At 44.1% G+C, this 10,216-nt stretch overlaps 1 non-coding gene across 1 annotated transcript; it reads right to left on the bottom strand.

The window, feature by feature from the left end:
- Window positions 1-4,595: 4,595 nt before the first annotated feature.
- Window positions 4,596-4,714, bottom strand: LOC138366585 (5S ribosomal RNA). The gene has a single exon (XR_011229167.1). It is a non-coding gene; the product is annotated as a 5S ribosomal RNA (ribosomal RNA).
- Between the last annotated feature and the right edge of the window lie 5,502 nt (window positions 4,715-10,216).

The following is a 10,216-nucleotide window of genomic DNA, read 5'->3' as shown; positions in this document are numbered from 1 at the left end:
GCATTTAAAGCATTGCAGCAAAGGAAGATAGTCAACTGGGACTAATGAAATAGGGAGGTGCTGGTGTTGAGGATTTTAATTCCATGGTGCAAGAGTTTTTGAGCTTCTGTAGGGGAGGAACATTGGATCTTGAGGTGTTTTGTATTGGGCACTGGTATATCTCCATTACAGTAATAGCATTCCTGTGAGAGATGTCTTGAGAGAGATTGATAGTAGTAGGTGCTGAAAGGACAGAGCTGTCGACATTTCTTACAAGTACAGAGCATTTAGTTTTTTGTTCAATAGTGAGAACAGGAGTAAGTGAAGCTTGTGTGGTTTCTGAAAGTAGGTTCCTTGAAACAGGCAAAAGGTCGTCTTCAGAGGCAATGAGAAATTTGATGGTGTTTGTGTTGGCATGTTTTATATGGTTAGTGGCTGGTGTGCCAGTGGCATTGTAAAAGGTAGTGATGCAGTCAACTGTGTCTATGGTGTATTCCCAGTGTAGGTCATCCGTAGACAGTGAGCCATTGTGACTCACTGTCTACTGACAGTCCCGTGCTTGTGCAATCACTGCGATTCCATTAGCTCAGTGGGGGGGTCAGTGTGCTCGTGAGCTGTGGGTTGGAGCTCGGTTGTCAGAGGCGTAATTCCGGGTTCCTAGCAGGCTAATTGAACCCGGTTCGGCACAAATACAAAGTATTCGTGAGTCCTGAAGGTGTTACTCAAGGGCAACCCCCACTGCTAGTTGACTAGCACTTCACGAGGTTCTAGCAGTGGATCGGCATAGCAAACAAGCCAGGCAGGAGACACAGGGCGCAAGCACGTGCTGTGACCCCACCTGGGAGGAAAGGACGAATACCCCACTGCACTTTCACCGCAACAGGGGGTAGGTCCCGGCCTGAAGAGGAAGAAATGTTTAGCAGAGGAGAGAAAGAGTGCTATGCACGGCAATACACATTACGTAAGTTAGGCCATCCAGCTGTCCCTGGTTTTATTCAGGGTGGCAGTACGGGTTGGCCCACTAGGTAAAGTATCTTTGGCACGTTATATCACTGATAGAGCTGTAACATAAACCGTGAACACGCCGAGAGGAAGAGCCGTCGTTGCCTGAAAAAGAGGTGTGTGCCAGTTTGCCTGGGTGTTGCCTTGGATGGAAGATGGCTGTGATAAGGATGTGGCCCCAGGTAGGGTTACCACGAGAGTATGCTCGTCTGGGCCGACCAAGCGGCCCTGACCTTGCAAGTTAGCAACAGGTGCTACTAGCGCTCTGCATCTCTGGCTGTTGTTAAATCGATGCTGTTGGATCACTGTGGTGGTTGTGATGTCAGATGCCTCAAGCGAGGCGAGCTTTCCTTTTATATCCCGCTCGCGACTCAGCTCAGAGCGGGTCGCGTGGCGGAGCGCGCTGATTGGTCAGTGGCGGGCTCCCTTGATCCTGAGCGGGGTATATAACACGAAGCTCGATCTGCGGGGCGGCATAAAACACCACAAACCCACAACAGCAGCAGCAATGTCAGGACGCGGCAAGGGAGGCAAAGTGAAGGGCAAGTCAAAGTCTCGCTCCAGCAGGGCCGGACTTCAGTTCCCCGTGGGCAGAATTCACCGTCTGCTGCGTAAGGGCAACTACGCCGAACGCGTCGGTGCTGGCGCTCCTGTCTACCTGGCAGCCGTCATGGAATACCTCGCTGCCGAAGTTCTGGAGCTCGCCGGTAACGCTGCACGTGACAACAAGAAGACCCGTATCATCCCACGTCACTTGCAGTTGGCCATCCGCAACGACGAAGAACTCAACAAACTTCTGTCTGGCGTAACCATTGCACAGGGAGGTGTTCTTCCAAACATTCAGGCAGTTCTTTTGCCAAAGAAGACAGAGAAGAAGTAAGCACTTCTGCCACCCACCACGACAAATACCATAACCAGGCTCCATCCGGAGCCACACACACTTTAATAGAGAGATTCAAGTAGACAATCAACTTTCAAACATTAATAATAACATTTATATTGATTTCATTTGGAATGTGTACATAACAAACAAACAAAACAAAATTATAGGGGATATTCAGCATCACTTGGAATATTAACCAATCATATAAATCCAATATATATTTTATATTTTACTTTAAGCGAGGAATTCATATTCTATCAATTTTTAATCATACAAATGAACAAAAGCAATTCTTCACTAGACGTAATGAATGAATAAATGATCAAGGTTTTAATGTGTTTCATGAATATATATATATATATATATATATATATATATATATATATATATATATATATATATATATATATATATATATATATATATAATATAATATAATATATTATAATACTTGTGAACCAGAATATGTTTGAGCAGCAGCGATCGTGCCTGCCATTGGCCGAAGTGCAACAATTCAAATAATTTAAAGGGCCTGCTCGGGTATATAAGAGAGGCTGGGAGACTGGGGCTGGTGGTGGGTGATGGGTGATGGGTGATGGTGTGGTGTGGTATGGTGTTGTTAAGAGTTGATTTACGGCCAGCCAGCCAGCTGCAGCCAAGGCAGGGCAGGGCAGGGCAGGGCAAGGCAAGGCAAGGCAAGGCAAGGCAAGGCAAGGCAAGGCAAGGCAAGGCAATAACAGGACAGGACAGGACAGGCAAGGCAAGGCAAGCGGGCGGGCGGGCGGGCGGGCGGGCGGGCGGGCGGGCGGGCGGGCAGGCGGGCGGGCGGGCAGGCGGGCGGGCGGGCAGGCGGTCGGGCGGGCAGGCGGGCAGGCAGGCAGGCAGGCAGGCAGGCAGGCAGGCAGGCAGGCAGGCAGGCAGGCAGGCAGGCAGCCAGGCAGCCAGGCAGCCAGGCAGCCAGGCAGCCAGCCAGCCAGCCAGCCAGCCAGCCAGCCAGCCAGCCAGCCAGGCAGGCAGGCAGGCAGGCAGGCAGCCAGCCAGCCAGCCAGCCAGCCAGGCAGGCAGGCAGGCAGCCAGCCAGCCAGCCAGCCAGCCAGCCAGCCAGCCAGCCAGCCAGCCACTCCCACTTTGTATTTATATGCATTCAATTTATATTCAAACATTATATATGTTAAGGGCCTAGTTTTAGTGTTTATTTTAAAAATGACAAACATCGAGTCGTTTTACCAGTCCTTTAGCGTTAACGGTGATGCATTTTAAAACTGAACAGAAATCACCTTTTCTGGATATATCAAATATCGAATCCGCTTAATGTGCCTACAATTCAATCATTCAAAAAATACATAATTTACATCATGCCTTTTCATAGAACAGACAATAAGATTTGAGACAATAAGAACTTTACTTTTATAACTAAAGTTGCACAATTATACCAACTCTATGGTGGCTGGGTGGTAAGGTGTGTGGCTGGTGTTTTGGAAGTCGCGAGTTCAAACGACCCAATGGGAGTACTTTTTTTTTTTTTTGCCATACAATCTTCCTAATACTATTATGTAGGTGTGTGTGTGTGTGTGTGTTTTTATTCATTCTTTGGTTTTATAGATGACATACATATTGACTCCTTTTACCGGTCCTTAATAGGCTCTGGGGAAGCAATGGTGGTGGTGCATTTAAAACTAAACCAAAAATCACCAGTTCTGGACGCGTCAAATATCATATCCGCTTAATGTGTCTACAACCTAATTACTTAAAACTACACTATTTAATTCATTCATATCATGTGCATATTGGTCATTATGCTCATACAACCGACATCAAAATTTATTTTCATTATTAGAATCATACATTTCATCAAGTAATACAGATACAAAGAGATTTTCTTTCTGAGAAGACCGTTAGTATTGGCTGGCTGGCTGGCAGGCAGGCAGGCATTTGAGGGTTATTATTTCGCCTGTTGATTGGGGGGAGGGTTGATGTGTTAGGGGGTTTTCGGTTAGGTGTGGTGGTGGTGATTGGTGGTGATTGGTGGTGATTGGTGGTGATTGGTGGTGGTGGTGATTGGTGGTGATTGGTGGTGAGTAGTGGTGGTGGTGGTGGTGGTAGTAGGTGGGAGGGGGGGGGGGGGGGGGGAAGGGGACTGATGGTCTGTGGATTCCTTCTCCGTACCCCTTACATATAAGCAAAAACATGCCTTCCTGTGGGTATAGAAACATTAACACAAATTATATCAGTAACTGATATTGTAGCCTTTTAAACAGAAAAGATTTGTACATACAAATACTTTTAAATTATCATTTATTTGTGGAAATGGCATTTACGTCATTAAATTGATACCTCAGCATCAAGTGTCCTGCAGCTGTGGTCCAGTGGTAAAGTGTATATAAGTGATGCGTATTCTTGGAGTTGCGAGTTCAAACCCGGATTAAGCTATATATATATATATATATATATATATATATATATATATATATATATATATATATATATATATATATATATATATATATATATATATATATATATATATATATATACACAACATGTTTTGTTTTGGTTGTTTGTTTTTGTATAAAGCCTCACACACTATATTAAGCGAGTTTGTTTTAAACATGACATACATATTAATTCATTTTACCAGGCCTTATTCCACACAACTCCGTGAATTTCCCGTGGAGCCAGCCATTCAAACAAAAACAAACGAAACAAAACAAAACAAAACAAAAAACATTATTGCCAACAGCATTTGGTGTTCCCAGGCGGTCACCCATCCAAGTACTAACCAAACCCAACGTTGCTTAACTTCGCTGATCGGACGAGAAGCGGTGTTCTCAACGTGGTATGGCCGTTGGCATGAGACTGCCTACACATTGTGGCTAATAACCAACTCTTTTTAGTCATCACGGCAGGATACGGACCTTCTTGTGGTGTCTTAATGGTAATTGTATCCTAACATATTTTTGTCTCCTTGGCATGGATATTTAACATCGTTTATTCAGTCTTGGGTTTATGTTCTTTCGCCATTTACAGACATTTTACATCTACCTACTTCCTCAGCCTGCCCTGCCAATTTCTAATGAATTTGTGGATTTTCTTTTGTAATACATACATGTGTGTGCTCATCTGCTCTTCAGTTTTTATGATATTTGTCTCATCTGTCCTGCTTTATGATACTTTTACAAAGAACATGAACAAATGCTTCTATTTTAGAGAAGATATGGGATCCAGGTTTCGGAGCCGTAAAACCAACCGTTGTGATTGGTGGACGAGTTGCCAGGTTGCAGCTTCTGTACCGTGCCGGCACATAAATAGGTTCGGCTCAAGCGGCGGCAGCATCATTCCCCCGTGACTGTCTGAGCGTCTCTCATCACCTTGGTTATCTCATCATCATCATGGTAGAAGCAAAGCCTACCAAGAAGGCTGCGGCTGCTGCTGTGGTGGCCACCACCAGGAAACCTCGCGTCCAGGTTGCTCACCCGAAAACTAGTCAAATGGTTCTAGCCGCGGTCGCAGCACTCAAAGACCGTAAGGGCTCGTCTCTACAAGCAATCAAGAAGTACGTTGTTGCCAACAACAAAGTCGAGGCTGCCAAGATCGCCATTTACATCCGAAGATTTCTCAAGAAAGCAGTGGCTGACGGCATTCTTGTTCAGACCAAGGGAAGTGGAGCTAGTGGATCATTCAAGCTGGCCGTAGCAGAGAAGAGGGCCGTTCTAACTCCCAAGAAAGCCACCACAACCAAGAAACCATCTACAGCAGCAAAGAAGGCCGTGGTAAACTCCCAAGAAAGCCGCCACAAGCAACAAACCACCTACAGCCTTGAAAAAGAAGCAGCAGCAGCAGCTTGTTGTTGGGAACAAAAAGCCCAAAATAAAGAGAGCTTCAAAATCTCCCAAACCACCCAAGGCAAAGAAAGCTGTCAAGAAAACAACAAAGGCAAAATAAACGACGACATGCAAGCAGCATGAATACACATGACAATAAACATCCAGGCCTCCCCCCTCAGTGGAGGGGCCTCATATGATTCCAAAAAGAGTTTAGTTTTGTAGACAAATAAATCATTACTTTTGGGGTAGATTTACTCTGTATATTATATATATATATATATATATATATATATATATATATATATATATATATATATATATTTATATATACACATGGGTGAGGTGATATGGTACCAAAGTTTTGGGTAAGGTGATTGACATTTACACAAGATAAAACACGAACCAATGGGAATAAAAACATAAGAATGGAAGTAACTGCAGAAGGCCTATTGGCCCATAACACAAGCACTTCCTCTTGATGCTTCTATATTGGTTCGGAGTCTTGAAGCTATAATATATATACAAAAAAACTAAATAGTCTTGTTAGACAAATTGCCCCTATTAGAGGCAAGTTGACTAACAAGCCGAATGACTGCAATTGTTTTGAATTTGAGTTAAATCTAACATAGAAATGTAATCAAACCTAACCTAACCTATGCTAACCCAAGCTAAGCTAACCTAACCTAACCTAAGCTAACCCAAGCTAAGCTAAGCTAAGCTAACCTAACCTAACCTAACCTAACCTAAGCTAAGCTAAGCTAACCTAACCTAACCTAACCTAACCTAACCTAACCTAACCCAGCAATTCATGATCTTAATATAATACTGTTAATTGGATAAACCAATTTGGAAAGAAATGTTCGAAAATAACAAAATTAACTGTGCTTGTTAGGAAAATTGGGCCTTGCATACTTGTCCCAATAGTGTGGTTCTCGCTTTTAGGTACGACATAAACGTATACCTAAGTTGAGAGAGAAAAAGATTCGCACTCAAACATGCATATCGATTGCCAGTCCTGAATTCTGGGTAGATATTCGTGTCCTCCCTTTTCATTTACCATCATTTGGATACTATCAAAACAGCTCTGAGAAGGATAAAATGAATAAAACGGGTAGCTCACTCATGTAAAAAGGAAGAGTTGGGAAAGATCTCTCTCTCTCTCTCTCCCCCTCACCCCCCCCCCCCCCCCCCCACCAATGATCCTGCTCTGCTAGTATATAACGTAACAAACCTTCCCCCCCCCCCCCTCCCTCCCCAATCAGAGTCCCTTTAAGCATGCGAGGATAAAAAATAGATTTCATAAGACCCAATGTGCTAGCTGATATCAAAACAATTTATGTTATCGTCTATTAAGCCCTTCAGTAAAAAAGTATAGGGACCTAATTAGGTCCCGTTTTGAGGTGGTGGTGGGTGGAATCGATGGATTAGCCAAGCTCTTATCCACCGAATCCGTAGAGGGTACGACCCTGGCGCTTCAGAGCGTACACCACGTCCATAGCAGTGACGGTCTTCCTCTTGGCGTGTTCCGTGTAGGTTACAGCATCACGGATGACGTTCTCGAGGAACACCTTCAGGACGCCACGGGTCTCTTCGTAGATGAGACCCGGAAATACGCTTCACGCCGCCACGACGAGCTAAGCGACGAATAGCGGGCTTGGTGATGCCCTGGATGTTGTCACGTAGCACCTTACGATGACGCTTGGCGCCACCCTTTCCGAGTCCCTTGCCTCCCTTGCCGCGTCCAGTCATGGTGTTGAAGTTGTGTGAATCGAATTGACGAATGCCCAGAATCAGAATCAGAATAATACAGGAGAAGATGCCCATGGGGCGAGCTTGGAAGTGGGGACAGAAGAAGATAAGGGGGGGTGAGAGGAAGAAGATTTGTAAGAGAAAAAGTGCCAGGGCTAAACCCAGCTGCGTGTCGTTAGGTTGCGGCTTTCGAGGCAGGGACTCAGTCGGGTGTTTTCAGTGACAACATCGGGACATCACAAAACTCACAACATCACAGTGATTGGCTCAAGAGCGTCAGGGCTGAACTTTTTTACGGATTGTTTGTGCTGGTTGTTAAGAGCTGAATATGTAATGATAGTGGATGCTGGGTGTTGAGAGCTAAAGTTTAACGAAATACAGAGTTAGGAAGAGGATCATGGATGGTAGAGAAGAGGTCATGATTGTTCGTGGTAGTCTGAGAGTGTGTAGGAGAAAATCAATATGTTGTTCATGATGAGTGAGTAGTCTATCGATTTGTTTGTCTGATAGAGTTTTCCAGTAGGTATTAGGGCAGGAATGTTAGTACTTCATGGAGACTTTGACTGGTATTTAACTCTTGCCATCGGGTGTTGAGTACCCATCTTAGTGCTCTGTTCTGTATTCTTTGAAGTTTTATTTTGTTAGTGCGTGCAGATAGAGAAAGAGCTAGTGGAGCGTATGTTAGGAGAGGTCTAATAAGTGCTTTGTAAAGGTGCATTTTTGTGTCAGGTTTTGCAAATCTAAGTCTGTATAGTTTCTTCATGGCTTGAAGAGCTATTGCATGTTTCTGTGTTATGTGTGTGTGAAAGAGTAGTTGTCGATCAAATGTGAGTCCCAGGACTGTGGAGGAGGGAGATACAGAGATATAAGTAGGATTTTGAGTGTATGAATAGAGTTTGAGAGGAATTGGCGAATAGTTCTTTTACAGAAAAAGTAGGTGATTTTAGATTTGCTGGAGTTGGTTTTTATACGCCATTTGTACTCCCACTCAGTGACAACATCAAGTTCTGTTTGTGCTCTGTTTGTTAGTGTATCAATGGTGTTGCTGGTGACAAGGTGAGAGACATCATCAGCATAACATATGGTTAATGAAGTGTGATGAACAGGGTCAGGAATGTCGTTTATGTATAGGATGTAGAGTGTTGGGGCAAGAACAGAGCCTTGGGGAACACCGGCGTGTAAGTTGAAGTAGTCAGAGTGTTGTTGGAGGAACTTAATTCTCATTGTCCTATTGTCTAAGTAGTTCGAAAGAAGTTTGGTGGTGATAAGAGGAAGATTAAAGTTGTTGCATAGTTTGAATTTTAAGCCGTCATGCCAAACAGTGTCAAAGGCCTTCTCAACGTCCTTAGTGATGAGTGCAGTCTTAAGTCTTTGGTGCTGATTGATACTGAGGTAGTAGTCATGATGTTTAAGGCGTCGTGAGTGGACCGGTGAGGCCGAAATCCAAACTGTTTGTTAGTGAGTAAGTCATTGTGTTCAAGGTGGGTTCTAAGTCTCTGGTTGATCAGCCTTTCAAAGACTTTGCCAAGTGTTTCTAGAAGGCTGATGGGTCTATAGTTCTTTGGGTCAGTGTGGGGTTTCCCAGGTTTTGGAATAAGAACGGCTGTGGCAGACTTAAAGTTGAGTGGAAAGTATCCAGAGGCAAGGGAGGCGTTGAATAGGTTAGTGATAGCAGTAATGATAGAAGCAGGGAGTTGTCTAAGAAGGATATGTCCAATGCCAGACGCACCAGGGGCTCTACGACGAGTGCCCATGAGAGCTGTCTTGACATCAGCTAGAGTTAGGGGAGTCTGTAGTTCAGTGTTTGAATTGAGATTTTCAAGGTGAATGAGGTCGTCTGGTGTAGTTGCTTGTCTATTTTGGTGTATCCAGTCTTCGACTATTTCAATGTTGGGGCGTGCAAATGGTTCAGGAGGATGAGGGTGAAAGATTTGTTCCCAGTGGTGTTTAAAAATGTTGAGAACTGCTTCAGGATCAGTGATTTTGTTGTTATTATGTAGAAGGTATTTAAACGGTGTGTGAGTTGATCCTTGTAATCGTTTGATTCGTTTCCAGAATTCTTGAGGTGTCAGTTTTCTGTATTGTTCTGCTTGTTCTATAAGGTGTTTCCAATGTTTTGTGTGATCTTCATCTAGGCTGTTAAGGATATGGTTTTTTAATGCTGTTAGGTCCCATAGTATTTGTCCATGACGATGTATGTTTGTAAGAATCTAGTGTGATAGCAAGCTAAGAGGCGTTTGGAGCGAATGGAGGGGGTGAAAGTGAAATGTGGTTTGTGTGCTGTTTTAGGAATGGAGATGTTTGCTGCATGAATGATGGTGTCTTGTATGTGCGTGCTTGTGTGTCGATGTCAGTGTGATGTTTGTCATTGTATTCATAAGTGAGATCAGTGTCATCAATGTGTTGTTTGAACATGTCCCAGTTTGCCCTATGGTATGAGAATTGAGGAGTGCTGGGGATGAGAATAGGATTTGTGGAGACTGTGAGAATTAAGGGAATATGATCAGAGCCCGTAATGGGCCCTGGTGAAATGAAGTGTTGCAAGTTGCTGCCGTGTCTGTTGGTGAATATGAGATCAGGCCGGCCAGAACCTGTATGTGTGAAACAAGTGGGGAAATCAGGGCCAAGAAAGAATAGATGTTTTTTGGGTGTATATTTGGTGAAGCTGTCTGCCATGCTGATTTGTGGTATTGTGGTGGAATGTAGGGTGTTGTGCATTGAGGTCTGCAAGCAGAAAAACAGGCAAGTGAGAGTTGTTGAAGAGAGTTATGAAATCTTG

Source organism: Procambarus clarkii, chromosome 19 (assembly GCF_040958095.1).
Source record: "Procambarus clarkii isolate CNS0578487 chromosome 19, FALCON_Pclarkii_2.0, whole genome shotgun sequence".
Lineage (NCBI taxonomy): Eukaryota > Metazoa > Arthropoda > Malacostraca > Decapoda > Cambaridae > Procambarus > Procambarus clarkii.
The sequence above is the reverse complement of the archived record's forward strand: the minus strand, read 5'-3'. Positions and strand labels throughout refer to the sequence as shown.